The sequence below is a fragment of the Notothenia rossii genome (genome assembly GCF_949606895.1).
Source record: "Notothenia rossii genome assembly, chromosome: 2".
Lineage (NCBI taxonomy): Eukaryota > Metazoa > Chordata > Actinopteri > Perciformes > Nototheniidae > Notothenia > Notothenia rossii.
In genome coordinates, this window is record NC_136904.1 from 45,615,268 (window position 1) to 45,635,190 (window position 19,923).

General features: G+C 41.7%; 1 protein-coding gene across 1 annotated transcript in view; it reads right to left on the minus strand.

Moving 5' to 3' along the window:
- Nucleotides 1–19,513, minus strand: part of dok4 (docking protein 4) — a 166,989-nt gene extending 147,476 nt beyond the window's left edge. Inside the window, exons 1-5 of the mRNA XM_079667222.1 lie at nucleotides 19,233–19,513; nucleotides 18,969–19,073; nucleotides 18,504–18,615; nucleotides 17,410–18,260; nucleotides 12,991–13,051 (exon numbers count right to left, since the gene is read on the minus strand). The gene's annotated coding sequence lies outside the window, so the exon portion shown is untranslated. The remainder of the gene's footprint in view (nucleotides 1–12,990; nucleotides 13,052–17,409; nucleotides 18,261–18,503; nucleotides 18,616–18,968; nucleotides 19,074–19,232) is intronic.
- Between the last annotated feature and the right edge of the window lie 410 nt (nucleotides 19,514–19,923).

Below are 19,923 nucleotides of genomic sequence, written 5' to 3' on the forward strand. Positions count from 1 at the left end.
CCCATGAGAGCTGCTCATTGGCGCATGAGGACAAAATGGCCTGATATTTTCGAGAGCAATACGTCACAGATTACCCGTCATGCCTGGCTGTCAGAGCAGAAGTACCCGTATGTGCGAGGTGTGAGGAGAATCAGTGGAGAACAGGGCAGCTGTCTTGGTGAGTCACCGGTGTTAGCTACAGTTACTGTTGACTAACGTCAGTCACATCACAACATTGTAAAGATAGCTATCATATATCAGGCTATAACTAAAATAGTATTGATAATATAGTCAGGGGTGCACATAAGTGGTACGCAGGTACGCATGCGCGGCAAAAATCTGAAATGCGTACCGTCACTTGTGTCACAAAGCGCATTTGCGTACCGACGTACTTGTGAAGCTTTTCCAGGAGGCGGTTAGATCACCGGACGACAGAGTCGGTTTCCGTGTGCACAGACAGGGCTGCTGTTAACGTTGGTCTGTACAGCAGCACTGTGCTAAAACAGCTGATCACAACGTTCACACGCTCCGGTCCTTTTTCTGTTAGGGAAACTGTGGACTCGATGTCCTGACAGGATCGAGTTTGTGCAACCTGCACAAACTCAAGCTCACCATGATTAAAAATGGTGAAATGCAATGTAAAATTACCGAAAAAATACCAGCTCACTAAATCACAACCGCTCAAACCAACTACAAACTACTACCGCGGATTGGGCAGAGAACGAGTCCGAGAAATTTGCTCCCCCATGTGACGTAATATGACGCGTTTGACGTTAAATAAAATAAGTTTTTAGGAGCAGAGCTCAAAACGGCTCCTTTCCCTCTGAATTCCTGCCCTTAAGACTCGTAAAACATATAAAATCCTGCATTAACTTTTTTAATTTTAATTTTCAGGCAAGGTTAAGCATACATCTAGTAAACATAAAAACCTGCAAGTTGCTCTTTAAGCCCCGCCCCCCGAGCTCCCACTCTCGGCTCACTAGAATGAATGGAGAGAGAAAATAAATCTAGATTCGGCGTTTAGTGCATTTTACAACTTTAAAGACCTTATGATTCTTGTTAGAGTAAGTTATTATTTAGATTTATAATTTGATAAATCAATTAATGATGGAAAATGATTTATATTGCCATGGTGAATATCTTTTGATGAAATTAATGTTTATTTTAAATCGTAATTTTATCTGTTTTCTTGTACCTTCCGGTGCAACCCCAAGGGGTGTTTATTTGAGTGAGGCAATTGAGGACAGCCGCTGTGTGTAAGAGAAACTTCTGCAGCAATGGAGATTCAGGACTCAGAGAGACACGAGGAGAGTTGGAGCTTTGATGTCAAACACTGATGGTTTATTAGGAGTATCTGTTTTGTCAGAGCTTGAGAAATGCAATTCACATCTGGCTCCAGTCCAGCAGGTGGAGACAGGGAGCCTAGGGTGTGATTCCACTGAGAATGTGGCTCAAAGGAAGAGTGTGAGCTTCCTAATTAAGGAGCTAAATGCAACACACCTGGGAACACACTCTCAGGCAGAGGACAAACAGTTCTCTGTGAGAGAGGAGAAGAGACTCAGAGATTCAACCAAGACGCTGCTGGTGAATATTTGCAAATGTTTAATCTGTTTGAACCATGTTTGATTTGATGTATTATTATTTCTAGTACTGAGGAAAGAAGCTAAAATATAAGATGCTGAAATATAATTGTTGAAATGCATTTATTTTTGATTAAATGTTAAATTTAATTGTAAATTAAGAAATGAAAGTGCTTGTTAAAAGATGGCATGTTGTTAGTTGAAAATGTTTATGTACCTAAAGTGAACGAAAGTAATGTTTTGTGTTAAAGGTTTTCAACCTGAATGAGCATCAAGAGGCCAACAAGAGGCCATTGAAGCAATAAGGAATCTACCACACTCAAATAAAGAGAAAAAAGATTCAAATTCGAGTTGTCCCATGTGTCCTTCTGGGGTGAATCAAGCCATTTTCGAGTTTAGGCAGGAGTCAATAAAACCAACCAATCACAACTTGACAGTATCGGCAGGAGAATTCACATCACAAGTCACAGCAGCCAGAGGTTCTGACTGCACGGGAGGGTTGCCACATCAATTCTGACTAGCCTCTCTCTCGATAGACCTTTTTAACTAGTTTACAGAGAGTTAATCAACAAATTGGGGGAGATAACGTAAACATCTGGGAACACTGGAGATAGCCCCAACATTTGGAAACACTGAATCACTTGTCTGACCCATAGGCTCGAAGCCTGCTTTCGCACAATCATAAACCATTTGTGACCGAGAGTTGCCCGGTCATAAACTGGGAATAACAACATTATAGCTGCAGCAGCACATTCCTTAACACTAGAACGGCCAGATGTCGATGTATACCAGGGGTAGCCAACCCGCGGCTGCGGCTCGAGAGCCAGTTTCATGCGGCTCTTCAATTCATATTGAATTTTATTAGGGCCGGGACTCGATTTAAAAAAATGTATCTAATTAATTAGAGGCTTTGTAATTAATTAATCGAAATGAATCGCATTTTTAATCACATATAAATATTTGACCTGAGAACAGTGAGAAGCAATTTTTTTCACATGGATTTTATGTATACGATTGAATAATGACTGAATACATAAGCTTAAGCAACAAAACATTGTTTATTTTTTTCAAGGTGGTACTTAACCAAGACCAACAGAAAAGTGCAATTTTTGCCATAAAGTGTAGCAATAGCATATTTAGGAATATAGTACATTTCAGAGATTCAGGTAGCCTATAGGTAGGTAGACCTTCTGTAAACTATAACACTTTGTTTTTTAAGTAAAACACAATACTTTCAAGTACATTCAGAACATTGGAAACCCTGACTATTAGAAAACATCTCTCTGATGCTTCAGAGGCCATAACAGACTTTGTTGATTTACCAACAGTTGATTTAAAAAATCTAATCAATTTCAGTCCAACTCTCTCAATAACCTTGGCCAAAACAATAAACATTTCAACATAAAGTGCCAGTTGCACCAACAACATAATAAATAGTTCAACATAAAGTGTACCATTTAAAATAAAATAAAAAAGTGCCAGTGATTGACCTCAATCCCTCCTATTCTTCCAATATCCTGATGAAAAATAAAATCTCTCTGTTGCATAGGCCGCTGTTTGATCAACGCGAATTGGGTGTGGGTCCTCGTACTCCGAGTCGGGCTAACGTCCACGCTAGCTGCTATATGTTTTGCATTGAGGTGATACTTGAGGCTTGATGTGCTGCGGTGATATGCGAATTCCTTTTTGCATAATTTGCAAACAACCGTGCTCTTATTGACGCTTCCATCCGTCCGTTTTTTAAAACAAAATGTCCCATCCACGGGGCCAACCAAAGCGGTCTCATCAGCTTCTTCGTTCATGTTTGACTATTGTTCACTGTGGTTTGTTGTTGTCTGAAGTAATGAACGTTAGTTGGTGCTCCAGTATAATCGGTACCCCTGAAACTCATCCAGTGAGAAACGTTCCGCGGTGCAAAAATAAGTGCGATTAAAATGCGTTAGTTTTTTTAACGTGTTAATTTTTGTGTAATTAATTAATCTTAATTAACGCGTTAAAGTCCCGGCCCTGTGTGAGTGTGGGGGAGAGACACGGACTCCTGACAGTTAAACCTGATATTTAGTAGGTCTGTTAAGTATTGAATGCTGATAATTCTGACGTAATTTGGCCGGTGAAAGTTGCTTGGGCTCGGATAAAATCGCTCCGTTACTTTCGTCCCGGCTCTCCCTACGTGTGTATATGTGGTGTCAGGTGTCAGTATGAGAGAATGACAGCGCCGTCTAATTTTGATCAGGAGCCCGACGCGAAGGGTGTTATTTTCCCATTATCCCGCTTATTACATGGCCACATTCTCAACAAAGTAACGATATGACTCCCAATATTAATTGAAATGTTTTTATTGATTTAAAAAAATAGTAGGCTATTATTTATTTAAAATGACATGCATCCGCTAAGAGAAATAGTCCGTTGTTACTGTTTGAACGTAGCAACAGCAGGAACTGCTTGACAGCTGTCTGTCTTTTCTGGATTAACAACGTGTCACGTGTTCTGAATTGACCAATCAGAATTGAGTATTAAACACTATCTGACCATGAATTGAGTTTGATCCTAACATCAGAGTTGTGGACTCGAGTCACATGACTTGGACTCGAGTCAGACTCGAGTCATGAATTTGATGACTTTAGACTCGACTTGACCAAATCTAAAAAGACTTGCAACTCGACTTGGACTTTAACATCAGTGACTCGTGACTTCACTTGGACTTGACCCTTTTGACTTGAAAAGACTTGCTACTTTCCTCGAACGCAAAGATTAAAAAGTATGTTGACACGGACGTCTCTCTCTCTTTGCACCTGTGTGCATCTGTGTGCGGCACGACATCCAATCAAATTAGATCCACGTTGTTTCGATCTGACAGCATCCAACCAATCAAAGTACGGGACAACCAATGAAGAGGAACAAACTAAATGCGCGCGTCAGTTGGCAAAAATGATACCAAAGGTAGTTTCGTTTGGGTATAAAAATTATGAGGTGCTCAACAAAAAAAGAATTGCAGTATGTAAAACATGCGGGTCGAAGATTACAGACGGAGACGCGACAACTTCGAACTTCGTTCGACATTTGAAGTTGCACAAAGAACGGTAAGTTTTGAATGAAACATTAACACTAAACATTCGTTTTCAAAGATGAGCAACTCACCGAGTGGTAAGTGGTGTTCGTAGTTGTTTTTTTTTAAATATATCGGCGCAATATTTGGTTTCCATCCGTGTTATTTGCTATTGTGGAACTAGCTATGTTTTCAGATACCTCACCGAGTAGGCTATTAACTTGCGCTTGATATTTATCAAATTAAACACGACAGAAACTGTATTTTGCTAAGACACTCGTTTTGGAACATCAACGAACACCACTAACCACTCGGTGAGTTGCACATCTTTGAAAACGAACGTTTAGGGTTGATTTAAGGACCGCTTTATGAATGCCCGTACCTGAAGCATATGGGGGTGATTCTAAATTAACCAAAAGCTCTAGACTGGACCAATCGTCAAAATGTCGGAGTCAAACAGTCTCTTTCATCCTAGACAAACCAGAAATGGGTCTCAAAGTGCAAAATATTGAACTTATCCATACTTATATTGTAAAAGGATAGTTTAGGATTTTTTTTTAAGCGAGATTGTATGTGCTTAGCAGCTAGTCAGTGGATCATACACAGTAGACTGCTGCCAGCAGCAAAACTTAAGCAAGCCTAATCAAATCAAGGTCAGTTTAATGTACTTTATATTAAGAATATGTGTACCATTTTAGCTTGCTGCCAGACGATTTTTTTCCGATAGGAAAACTAAGTATATCTCACTCTCTCCAGCACACCAGATTCCATTGACAAAAATGGCCATTTTACTTTGCAGCACATGGGAGTTGCTAGCTGCTGGTCTACTGCTGCCTCATTGAGGTCGTTTATGTAATTTAGGTAAATCACAACTAAGCTGAACTATCACAGAAGACATAGAATAGCACAATTATACTTAATCATTGAGCCAGCAGTAGACCAGCAATTTCTGTGTGATGCAGGTAAAATTGCTGTTTTTGCCAATGGAATCTGGTGTGCTGGAGAGAGTGAATTAACAAGCATACTTCAGTTTCCTGTCGGAAAGGGCTGTTTGATGGCAAGGTACAGCAGTAAAAATATTATTAATATAGTAAGTGTACACTGAAAATGAAATTTATTTTATCAATGTAATGTTAAAACACACACACTCTTACAGTATACAATACAATTAATATTAACACAAAAATTAATATTAACACAATGTTAGCATTTTCTGACATCTGTTTTATATGCTTACCTGTTACAGATTTGAAGAATACCAGATGAATAAAAGCATCATAGATGACCCACAACAGCCTTCAATCTCACAATTCTTGGACAGTCGTGTAGGGCATTACAGCATGAGTCATCCACAGCAGAAAGCTATCACTAATGCAATACTGTCCGACTTGATTATTGATTGCAACTTTCCCCTGTCTATTGTGGAAAACAAGAGTTTTCGGCACTTTCTGACGGTACTTGACAGTAAGTACAGCCCAGTGTGTCGCAGAACATTGACATCAAAAACAGAGAGCCTCGCTGAGGAGAGACGTTCAAGATTAAAAACTCAATTGAGCAACACTGAGCATGTTTCAGTCACTGTGGACATTTGGTCTGACCGAAAGATGAGGGGATTCCTAGGTATCACTGTCCACTGGATAGAGAAAGAGACAGAGAGGATACAGCTAAAGACTAATCTCTTGGCCTGCAATCGCTTCAAAGGCTCACACACAGCTGAACGAATCTGTGACCAATTTGAGTCAATATGCGATGAATACAGCATCAAAGATAAATTGGACTACATTATTAGTGACAATGCGGCTAACATGCGAAAGGCATTCACTGTGTGCTTCCCCAGTGAACAAGAGGATGATGACGGAGATCATCTTGATGACCCTGATCTCTGGTGTGACTTAACCCTGGAAGAACAGCAAACGGTAGATGCTGCTATGGCAAAGAAACGGCGCCTGCAGTGTTTTGCGCATACGCTTCAGCTGGTGGTGGGAGACGGTTTGAAAGAAACAAAAGTGGCATGTCCTTCTCTTTCCAAGTTATCAAAACTTAGCTCACTGCTGCACACAAGCACAACATTCAAAGATGTGTTTGATAGTGAATTTGGGGAACAGAGAGGCATCCCTGCTGCAGTCAACACAAGATGGAACTCAACACTGAGGCAAGTAAAGGCAGTTCTCCACTGTGATCATATAAAGCTCTGTGCCGTTCTAGAAAAGGCTGGGCATAAGGAGTTGTCATTCACACCGCGAGAGTGGAATCTGTTGAAGGAGTTGGTGGACATCTTGAAGCCGTTTGGAGAAGCAACTGATTTGACACAGGGAGAGAAGGTCGTCACAATCAGTGCAGTTGTTCCATCCGTCTTGTCCCTCAATCACCACCTTGAGAAGCTGAAGCCTAAAGTGCGTTTCCTGAGTGGCCTGGTCAGAAGTCTCCAGGCATCCCTGAACAAAAGATTTCTTGGGATCTTCATTAATGTGAAAATGGCCAGGACTCAAGATGGGATCACTGCCCCCTTTTCAGACCCAGTCTACCTCAAAGCAGCCGCCTTGGATCCAGCCTTTTCTCTGCTGTGGGTGGAGCCCCATGTGCTGGTCAATCGTGACATCAAGGCAGAGGTGGCACAACGAGTTAAAGGTAAATACTATTGACTTCAATGCAACTTTTTTCCTCATAGTCTGATCTAATTGACAGCATCAATAATTGCATTTTTCAGTCTAACACTGTATCACCAACACCAATGGTAATAAGGGCTCTTTTGTTTCTGCTACTGTTGTTAAATGTTTTTCCAGAATTGATCCTGCAAGATGCTACAGAGACTGAGCAACCTGTGCTTCTGGTTGATGAAGAGCAAGATGACCTTGTAGAAGGAGAAGGGCTGTTTGCTGCATACCATAAGAGGCAGAAGAAGGATGTTGGGACCACTCCAGCACTACAGCTAAGTCACTACCTAGACATAGCCGAAGGACAGAACGCCCTTTTGTTCTGGGCACTGAACATGAAGACTCTTCCTTCACTCTTCCGAGTGGCCACCAGAGTCTTGGCAGTGCCTGCCTCTAGTGCTCCAGTGGAGCGAGTTTTCAGCCATGGTGGCATCATACTACGTCCCCATCGTGCACAAATGACTGACAGACTTTTGGCCAATTTGATCTTTTGTAAATGCAATGCAGCATAGGGCCCTGACATAGAAAAGCACAACTCTGTTCATTGTCATGTTCATGACACTTCCAATCCAGTCCCCTTCCAATCTCTCTCTCTCTCTCTCTCTCTCTCTCTCACACGCAGTCTCTCTCTCTCTCTCACACGCAGTCTCTCTCTCTCTCACACGCAGTCTCTCTCTCTCACGCGCAGTCTCTCTCTCTCTCACACGCAGTCTCTCTCTCTCTCTCTCACATGCAGTCTCTCTCTCTCTCACACACACACGCAGTCTCTCTCTCTCTCACACACACACACACACACACACACACACACACACACACACACACACACACACACACACCAGTCTCTCTATGGATGCATGCCAATTGTTTATCAAGGGAGCAACAGGAACTGATAGAGGCATGAATGTATTACATGTAGATTATTTAGATAATTTTTTGGGAGCGAGGATATCTTTTATAAAGTGGTGACATGTTTGAAAAGGTTAAGGTTACACTTAGGTTTTGAAATGAGTTAAAAAGAGTGTTTGAACAATTTCTTGCAAAAAAAGGTTTAATAAATGTATACAAATCTTAAAAGCATACATGATCTGTGTAAATATTATTTCCCTGTTGTTAAAAGGACTCGAAAGGACTCGAAACTCAAACGGTAGGACTTGGGACTCGACTTGAGACTTGTCGGTCTTGACTTGGGACTTGACTCGGGACTTGCCTGTCTCTGACTCGGGACTTGACTCGGGACTTGAAGGCAAAGACTTGAGACTAACTTGTGACTTGCAAAACAATGACTTGGTCCCACCTCTGCCTAACATGGCAGGGAAGAAATGCACAGCAAAACGAAAATATGAAGACGAACATAGGACGTTTTTAGTAGAGTGGGAGAGTTCATATTTTTTTATCGAACGCAATTGCAAGCCATTTTGCCTTATATGCCAGACAGCATTAACCCATTTCAAGCATTCAAATCTTCACCGCCATTTCACCTCACTCCATGCTAACATTGACAATGACTTCCCAAAAGGTACGGAACTTCGCAAGCAGAAGATAAACACCTTGAAAAGTCAGGCAGAAAAGCAGACACAGTTTTTCAAAAAAATAACGAAGCACTCGGAGACCGTAATGCTTGCATCTTATCAAGTTGCTTGGAATATAGCACGAGCTAAAAAGCCGTACAATGAAGGGGAGTTTGTTCAAAAATGCCAGTGACGTGGTTGAAATCTTGTTTCCAGAAAACAAGACACTGAAACAAGCGGTATCAGACGTCCAACTGTCCCGCCACACTCTTGAACGCAGAATATCGGACATTAACACCACCATTGAAGCGCAGTTACACTCTGATCTTCAAACATGTGAATTTTTCAGTGTGGCATTGGATGAGTCTTGTGACATACAAGACAAGCCTCAGTTGGCAATATTTGCACGATCAGTCTCAAAGGATTGTGTTATAAAAGAAGAACTCCTTGATATTGTGCCATTAAAAGACAGAACCCGTGGCATCGATGTAAAAGAAACAATGATAAATGTGTTTGTGAAAGCAAATGTGACCAAGCAGAAACTAACTGCAATAGCCACGGATGGAGCGCCATCAATGGTCGGATCTATGAACGGGCTTGTGGGGCTGTGCAAAGCTGACAACACATTTCCAGAGTTTTGGAATTTCCACTGCATCATTCACCGGGAGCAACTTGTGTCCAAATCACTGAATTTAGACAACGTCATGAAGCCTGTGATGGAAATCGTGAACTACATCCGCACGCATGCTCTTAACCACAGGCAATTTAAGAATCTCATCGCTGAACTCGACCAAGGGCTTCCAGGAGACCTGCCACTGCACTGCACTGTGAGGTGGCTTTCTAAAGGCAAAGTGCTGTCTCGCTTCTTTGAGCTGTTGGATGCTGTGAAACTGTTCATGGAACAGAAGGACAAGGATTATCCGGAGCTTTCAGACCCCAAGTGGATTATGGATCTGGCCTTTTTGGTCGACATGCTGTGTCATCTGGACAGACTGAACCTGCATCTACAGGGAAAGTTAAAAATGCTGCCTGACTTAGTGCAAAGTGTATTTGCGTTTGTTAACAAACTGAAACTGTTTAAGACACATCTTCAAAGAGGGAGAATTAGCGCATTTCCCCTCTCTGCTAAAAGCAAGCGCACAAGCCACCGGTGCCACCCGGAAAAAGCAAACAGCCCGTTATGCAACATTGGTTGAAACCCTGCAGGAAAACTTTGCAACCCGGTTCCATGATCTCCATGTGAAAAGGCCACAGATTACGTTCCTCGTCGATCCTTTTAATGCTGAGACGGACTGTTTGAAAGCCCCGCTAGTCAAGGATGAGGCGGTGGCCGAGTTGGAGATGATCGAACTTTCAGAGGATGACCGACTGAAACCTGTTCTGAGGGAAGGGACCCTTGAGTTCTGGAAAACTGTGCCGATCGAAAAATACCCAAATGTCAAACGGGCTGCGCTCAAGCTACTTTCAATGTTTGGGTAAACATACGTCTGTGAGTCTGTGTTTTCTACCCTGAAACACGTGAAATCCAAGCATCGATCTGTTCTGACTGACACACATGTGAGAGAATTGCTTTGAGTGGCCACAACGGAATACAAGCCAGATTTGAGGAGGATTGTTCAAAGCAAGGAATGTCAGAAGTCCCACTAATTTAAAGTGAGATCAAAAACTTTTCAATTTTGTTTACTGAGAGTTTGTGTGTGAGTGCACACAATGTTCATTGTTATGGTGTTATAACTGGCCCCTGAATACTGGTAGGAGAGGTTTAATTCAATTGCTGTCAATATTATGGTGTGTGACATTTACAATAAATCTGTCTGAGCAGAGCTATGTGTGTCTCTTTGTGTGGGGAGGGTCTTTGAGTGTGTGTGTGTGTGTGTGTGTGTGTGTGTGTGTGTGTGTGTGTGTGTGTGTGTGTGTGTGTGTGTGTGTGTGGGGGGGGGTGTGGGGGGGTGTGTGTGTGGGGGGGGTGTGTGTGTGGGGTGTGTGTGTGTGTGTAAAGTTTTAGATTTTCATTTTATCTGTGAGAGAGAGAGTGAAGGAAGAAAGTGAAGGAGCACAGAGAAAGGCTGAGAACAAAAGAGAGAATGAGGGATGGGGGGGGGTGCACGTGCATCTGTGACTGTGTGTTTGATGTGGCTCTTTACAGTAACATACTCAAAATGTTGGCTCTTCACCTCTGACTGGTTGGCCACCCCTGCTGTATACCTAAAACCGCCAACGGGTAAAATGTACCCGCTATTGATTTTCAAGGTACAATGTTCTTTTATTTATCATACAGAACAGTGAGTTTTGATCGCACAGGGATGAAACTTATACCAATAGAATTTGTGGACTCTCAGCTATTCATATGATATAGTTTGTGCAGATAACATGAAGTATAAAATATCGCTAAGAGTGCTGATTTAAACGCTTGGTGTTAGACTTGTGTTTTGTTTAGGTACACATCTCTCTCTCTCTCTCTATCTATCTATAACTATCTATCAATCTATCTATAATGTTCTGTTCAATGGACATATAATTGTCTACATAAACAGACGACGCGGACTACTTCTCTCATTCCGAGTGTCCGTCTTTATTCAACTGGCACGTAACCTGCACACATGCATTACGTCCTCAACGTGAGCTCAGTCATCCAAGATCTTATATTCTCCAAGATGTTACACTATCTATAACTATCTGTCTATCTATCTCTCCATCCATCTATCAATATACAGTGGGGCAAACAAGTATTTAGTCAGCCACCAATTGTGCAAGTTCTCCCACTTAAAAAGATGAGAGAGGCCTGTCATTTTCATCCTAGGCTGGACCACGTTGAACTTTAGTTGAATACCCCTGAACTATAAGATAAACATTCTGACCTCAGAAAACGATAAAGCTTTAATTTCATGACAAGGGCATAATGGGATTTTTGCAGACGCTCATTTTTTCAATGTTTCTGTTTCCTCTGTAGTATTTATTGGGTTGTTATATTCACATATGAAAAATAAAAACTAGAACTGAATGTTCCGTGTGTGTCCTCAATGCTTGTTCACACACACAAGAATCCTTACCGGAGCTCCTGCTGTTTATATCGCTGCATCCGTGCGCTGTGACTCTCATGCGCTCTCATTTAATTTATATTTCAAAGGTTCATTATTACAGGTTTATTTTATATTTTATGTGAAGCAAAACGTACCATGCTGCTATAATAACGCTCTTTATCAGCCTTTGAAACTGAAACCATTTTGGGAGAAGAAAATAAGAATTAAAACAAACATATATATTTATAATCATAATATATAAACGTGCGACGATTAGTCAACTAATCACCTTAATTGACGACTATTGGTCGACTAGAAAAATCGGTAGGAAAAGTAGGAAGCTACTGTGTCGTAAAAGAGACTGCTCAAAGTAGTGACAGGGACTTGGCCGCCTTTAGCTCACTGCACCAGTGTGGACCTGGTGCCTGGGTAAAGGTTTGGATGTGGCCTAGACATTTTCACTATGAATATTCCAACAACAATTCATCAAAGTGATTTATCTTGAGTAAAGAAGCAGATGTTTTTGGCCTTCTTGTGACACAGCTTCCATACATCCTCTGCACAAAAATATGCTGAATTCATCATCCAATAAATCACTGAAACAAGGAGTCAATTAAAATGGGCAATTATAGTTATATACGTCCAGATATTTGTATACTAGGGGAACCATAACACTCCCCATGATGTTTACCAAGAAGTAGCTCCAGTATGTACCTTACTTTTAAATCCCAGATTGAGGTTTTCCCATTTTAGCTTTGGAGAAAGAAAGGAGAGACAACAGAGATACGAAAGTCAGCTGGGGACAGAAAGCATTAACAAAGGGAGAGGAAGAGAGCTGGTGATAAATCAAAGCAACTCAGATGACTCTGATTGGCTGATTGAATTTCCTTGTTCCAACAATTATGAAACTGTGGCCACATCCAATCCTTTATTTCTTTACAGAAGTGTGTCCGTACAGGATTTAAAGCAGGCTTCACTGTGTGAGGAATTAAGCTTTTCTTACCCAGTTTTACCCGGTAACCCCTTCCAACAATCTGTCTAACTCTCAATCATATATATATTATATAATTCACAATTGCATTAAGGTAAAAAATCAAATACTACACGCTTTCATACATAAATCCAAAAATGAAAACAAATGAAATGTTGTAAATACAGTAAAAGCATTTGAAGGTGTGATTAGGTTGAACTGAAGGCACTCACCTATAAGATCCAGGGAGGTGTTGAGAGGAGGAACTAGAGAGGCTGCAGACAGGACCAGTGCCTAGAGAATCAAATAAGCTTCCATCAGAGCAAATCCTTTTATTTGGGTAGTTTTATGTTCGTTATGAAGCATGTCTGCAGGTATATGTACTGCTACCTGGAAACGGTCTAAACCGCCCAATTGTAAACACAATATATGAGCAGTGATTTACATAAAAGCATCACATCCTTAAGCAGCACAAACACGCTCTGTAGTTAGACATACTGCGTTTTGTCTTGTTTTAACTAGTTGGTTTGTGACTGACAGATCTTCCTCTCTGGGCGTACTGAAAGTGCTGCCCTCCACTCAACTTGACTGGACTTGGCTGCTGCTGATTGGCTCCTACACACTCGCTGCCCGTATCACTTCCTCGGCGCAAGGCCAGATTAACCATATGGGCACACTGGGCACGGGCAGGGGCCCTTGAGCAAGAGAGGGCCCTCAGTGACAAGAGAGGAGATATCTCTCTCTCTCTCACACACACTCACTTTCTCTCTCTCACACTCACACTCTCTCTCTCTCTCTCTCACACTCTCTCTCACACACACACACACACACACACACACACACACACACACACACACACACACACACACACACACACAATATCTTCTATCACATATACTGATCACTTAGTTGAGCAACCACATACTTTCAACACATGTTTTACTTTTGTAACTCTCGATGTTTGACAAATAGAACTCCTCGTGTACTTGTACAGCCAGCCAGTCATATTTGGGCATTTTAAGTGGGGTGCTGCTCTGAGGTTTTGAGTAATATTACCTAGGTCTTCTTGAGCCATACACTGTCTTGAGATCTTATCCATTGTATCTTTGTCTTGTGATTTTTGACTGAAAAGGCAAAAGGCTAGACCTACTTTGGTTGAACTATATAGCTGCGTCCCTGCTTTTGGCAAATAGGTGTGCGATTGACATGCCAGATTGGATAAAAATATTGGTCATGTTGGGTAGGCGTGTTGTTACGTGTTGGTACGTGGGTTGAGGGACCCTGAGCTCTCAGTGCCCAGGGGCCACTGGAGGTACTAATCCGGCCTTGCCTAGGCGTGTTCAAACAAGTTATAAAGCACAACACTGGTATATTATAACTTTATAAATTATCCAGCAGATACTGTGTCTCTTGGCATGTGACCAATGTAAGTCCAATTTCTGTCTTTTAAATAAAAGACTACAGCCAGCAAGGTAAGCTTAGCTTAAATACTTGAAACCGGGTGAATGGGACCCCTGGCTCTGTCCAACGGGTATAACATCTGTTGAGCATTGGATCTCCAGGACCAAAAACAATAGTACGATTAAACAAATGAGTACTGTGTTGGTGTGATTCAGAGGTGCAGGTATATCAATTTTGCTACGTGACAGAGGGCTAGTTATTTCCTTGATGTTGTAGTTTATATGTAAAGCTGAGAAAAACTCGGGAGAGGTAGCTTCATATTTTATTTTGGCATAACTCTATTCCACAATAATAACATTTCTAAAGTAATGTAGGCAGTTTTTCCTTGAAAGAAAAAAAAAATGGAATACCGTATAGTGAGAGAGAATGTCTGAAAATTATGATTTCTGCTGAAAGTCAGATCATGAGAAAAACTGCAAGAAAAGGAAGAAAACACAAACAGCTTGTTTCCTCCTTCCTTACTTTCTCTCGCTATCTCTCTCTCTCACACACACATCCACACGGAGACACACACACACACACACACCCCCCCCCCCACACACACACACACACACACACACACACACACACACACACACAGATGCCTCTCCCCAGCCTGCCCCAAGGCTAACACTTGGGAAAGCGTCAGTCTGTCTGCTCATAACTATCTGTCACAGATAACAGTAGGGATAAACACACCCACCCACACCCACCCACACCACACACACACACACACACACACACACACACACACACACACACACACACACACACACACACACACACACACACACACACACACACACACACACACACACACACACACACACACACACACACACACACACACACACACACACATCCTTGCTCACCCACAAACACGTCCCTGGACAGCTGGTCCACAGACAGACAAGACACTCAGTCTCCAGCCTCATCTCAGATGATTGTATGCATTCACTTCAAACACACACTGACAGCCTCCACTCACTTTTATTTTCACGAGAAGCCGCTAAACATCTGTGCACGACCTCAGAGGGGACAGGGTTTGGATTTGTGAAACATATATTTTGAAATAAAAAGACAAAATAAAGGGATCGAAAACAACACCAGACAAGATATGATGTGGTCAATGCATGTGGGGGAGGGAGGGCGATGTTCATGCAGCAAAGAGCCAATCATGTTCATTTCACAGCTGGTCAGGACTGCCTGTTCTGAAACCAGACCAAGAGAAAGAGAGAAAAGAAGATACAAACTGGTGCTGCTGTGTGCGGGTATAGAACGTTAAAGTGCCCGTGAAGTGCATGTTTTTGCGCCAAAATGAAATGGCAGTTTCATTCCTTACATATCATTGTGCCTGTTCATGGCTAAAATATTTTGTAATTATTAATTAATTAATTAATTATTAATTTTAATAATAACGGCCGTCTGAGCCTACCGGAAGTTGCAGACGATAGCGGCTGTGATGTCACAAGATGGGCCCAGTTGTGATTGTAAACATGGCGGAGACTTTGTAAAGTGATACAAGTGCAAGAGAAATTATTGATTTCGACAGCTTTTCGGACAGGATAGATGAGGAAAGTGGCACAGAAGATGGAAGTGACGATGAGGAAGCACAGGACTTCATTGAACCCTACAGATTTGAGCCATCAGGGACGTCAAGTGGGGAGGATGATGGCGACGACATGGACGATGGGGAAGACATTGACCGGCTACAGAACACTGAATGGTTAGCAGGTTAGCAGTTAGCACTGTGCTGTCACTGTCGATTTGAAATTAGGGGGGGGGGGGGGGATTTGCCTTGTTTAAAATCTCTGCTTGGGCTCAGCCTCTGGGAAATAATTAGCTTATGTACATGTCATGTGCTAGAGTATTATTGAACTAGAATTAAAACTTTCTGGTCATTGAATTAAAACATACGCCAGGGTGACCAGCCCTATTTTCCTGCTTATATGCAGCTTATGGGAATAATTCCACCTATCAGATAATCAGGGGGCGAGAACAAGAAATTATTTTCATGCGCACATAGTCTAACTTTATTGGATCTTCTGCATAAAATTCAACAATATACAGTTCCAAGTTAAAATGATAAAATCCAGTGACCTTGCAAAATGTCGCAACCTGACAACACTGAAACATCCTGGCATTCCTGCTAATCATAATGTTACATCTGTTTTATATGTTTTAGGTGTCAGTGTGACAACTGTAACAACATGGATACTGTAGCCGAGAGTGTGTGCTGTCGGGAAATCCCCGCTGTCACCAGGACCATGGAGGAGGATGGTGTCCACAGCTGCATAATCGACCACCCCGGCTTCCGAACTGGCTGTCTAGACATCTGGGTGCTGCGTATAGCATACTATGGATACAGGCAACATTATGGCCATCTCTAGCAAGAGGGCAATGAGTAAGCCTTACAAACACTATTTACAATAAAGTCTATTACTAGTAAATAAATGTATCAGTTTATATGATGTCATGACAACTTTTGCAACTTTATACGTTTGAATATTAGTCTTATAGGATCTGAGTATAAGAAAATGTAACTTTGAAGTTGACCTATTATCATCTATTGCCCTTCATTTGTAGTAGTCTCTTGACAGTAGCTGTTGTCATATCAATGCTATAATGTTTTATTTTGCAGACGCCACCGATACACAGCCTACCGCCAGCTGGTGAGACTTTGCTGGGGTTACCTAGGACGCGACATAAGAGTGCCACTGCCCTCTTGTGCAGTGAACCGAATTTGTCGACAGTTTCCATCCATGCACTATCACGGTTATGAAGAAGGACAGTGACAATACAGTTCTGAAGTGAATGTTTAATACAGTTCCAAAGTTGAAGATGCACAGTGACAGACTATTTGGTCTTGAAACGACTGGCATGTGTCTTGATGGCCTCTGCTTTGTCAGGCCTCTCCATTGCCGAGGACAGAGTGGGAGGCTCCTCCAGCTGTATGGGCCTGTCTGCGCTGGGTTTCTTGCAGAGGTCGACCACCTCTCTCATGAGATCATCCACATAGCCTGCAACAGTGTTCAAAGACAGAATACAAAACTTGCACTTTATAATGTTCTCTAATAATAAATGGTGTCTGTCATCAAGCCGAGATCATTCTTTCAAATGGGGTTTTGAACTGAATTAGTTACTAAATCATTAGTACCGGTACATTACCAATCAGAACAATATTATTTTGAGTAATTTAATTTCAAACTCACTGAATGTTGCTTCTACTAGGATCTTCTTCACAACATGACCTCCAGCCTTGTACTTGGGGTAGCGGATTTTGAACCTCTGTTCTCCCGCCTTCGTAGTTGCAGTATGTCTGCTGGCATTCTCGTTGTAATGCAGTCCGGCAAGAAGGGTTCTGTTAACATAAACAAAGAAACAGTTTTAAAAATGTGAAAAGAAATATCTCTCTTTTGTAATTATTCCATGTCTATACATGAGCAGCTCTATTAAACTTGATATTGATTCAGAAAGTGATTTAGTGTTTTATTTTAGTCCTGGCAATGTGTGTCTTGGAATTGACAACTTCATCACAGTTCCTTCCTCCATTTTGACACACTATGGGAGATGTGACGTAACGTCGCAAGCTTTTATACAGCACAGGGACCTGGTTCAGCACGGTACAAAGACGCCCATTCCCAAGTAACTGAAACAAGTCTTTAGCTGGTACAGTACAAGCCTTCAAATTATATGCTGAAAAGCCCAACCTGCACAGCATGCCAGTGTAGGAGTACACGTAAGACTTTGGTGCAAACTGAATGATGAGGCTGTGAGAGCCCTCCACCTTGGACGTCTGGTGTACGGCAGAGAGCTTGCCGATGTCCTTGCACAGCATCTTGTCTGTCACCAGTTTCTCCAGTTTGACAGGTGATAGTGAACGTGCAATCAACAGATCAATAAATCAATCATCAACAAATTTCAATGGCAGTGCTTGACATTATGGATTAATATCTGGCTGGTCAGGTGTAAATGGGTCTCTGGTGCCATGGACTTTCAGCTTTTCTCTGCCTCCCTGGTACTGGTAGACTTGCAGTCAGCATCTCGGGCGTCACCTGGCCTGCTGGAAATGAAATTATCAATGGAATACTATATTGTGTTTATATAAAACCACAAATCTATGTTGATCTGTTGCTTACTATTTAGAGTTAACAAACTCAACATTAGAAGGAATATCCCGTACTGTAATACAGTATTATATGACACACTCGCTCATCCTGTCAAACTGTTGTGTTTTTTTTTTTAGGAACTGATTAAACTTTGATTTAATAGTGCAGTACTATTAACCAATCAATAATGGCATTACCCTTTGACTGTGTCTTTGTTTTCGTGAGTTGTTTCCCAGTCTGTGTCTTGATGCTGACAGTAGCTGTTGGAGTCCAGTCTGTCTGGCAGGCCTGATCTTGACTCTGTCGTTCCTGCCAGGTGAAAACATACATTTCATAGTGTGATGTTGTAAAATATTTTCGAGGGGTTAGAAGTTCTAGACAATATTATCATGATAAACATGTACCCTGCAGTAATGCTTAGCTAGAGCCAATGTGTAAGTCAATATCATGCCTGACTAGCAACTTTCTACAATAATTATATTTAGCAGACTGGTTTCCCGGTTGCATGTTTGGTGTTTGGAACAAGACTAATGCTAAGCTTTTTGTTTTACATAACAAATGTAAGATCTAAGGTGTGCATATTGTGTGCCAGTCATGATAACGTGCAAGGTAAAACCAGCCAATGTGCTCATCTAAAACAAAACCTGAGGGCAATCACAAACCTGTTCCGGTGCCATGTCTGTGTCAGTGGCCATCTCCATTGATTCCTCTGTGGAAGCAAAACTGCTACTTTCCACTTCTGATTCTGCCAGGAGTTCTTCTACTTTCTGCAAATGTACACAATATGACATGGATTACAAAATTATTCAAAACAGTATAGGCCTACACCTTGCTCATACCATTTCAACAATAATAATTCAGGAGACTACTAGCCACCGGAATTAAATCCTGATTTAACATCAACAAATTAGGCTTAACAACTTTACCCGCTTTCTCTCTCTCATTGCAAATGCAGATCGAGCCGGTCTTGATGTTGACGTTGAAAGTTGTCCCACAGCTGAAGTCCCAACTCTTGGGAAAACAGTTGGAATTGCTCCCTTCTTCAGGATCAAGGTCCTCTTCGTCGCAATGCCCATCTGCGCTCGTAGTAGAATACTTTCATCAAAGGAGTCCCTTGTGAAGTGTTCACTGCACAGAACACTGTATTTGGTAGGCTCCCAGTCCTTCCTGGTTCTCTGTACTTACTTTGCCCATGCCTTTGACAGATCTGTAGAAATAAAATAAATCCAACCATTAATAGTCAAAAGATAAGCTCTCTATTCTATAGGTAATCTATTATGACATCAGTAACATGGCCATGGAAGTCAATTTAGTTGAGGACAATATTTTGTCATAGATCTAGACAAGGGTGTAACTTTGGTTTGAGAAGTGGGGGGGGGACACAAAACAGGGGGTCCTCCGCAATGAAAAATGTTCTCTATTTAATTCCATTTCCTGCCTTTCTACAAATATATTAGGGACTATAGTGTTAACAAATCCAAGAAAAATGTGTAGTGTACATAATGAGTGTGCACACTTATCTAGTATCCTATCCATGTGAACCTGTTTTATTTGTGATGACTTCACACCCTCTAGGGGGGTCCGGGGGCATGCACCCCGGGAAGATTTTTTTCTTTA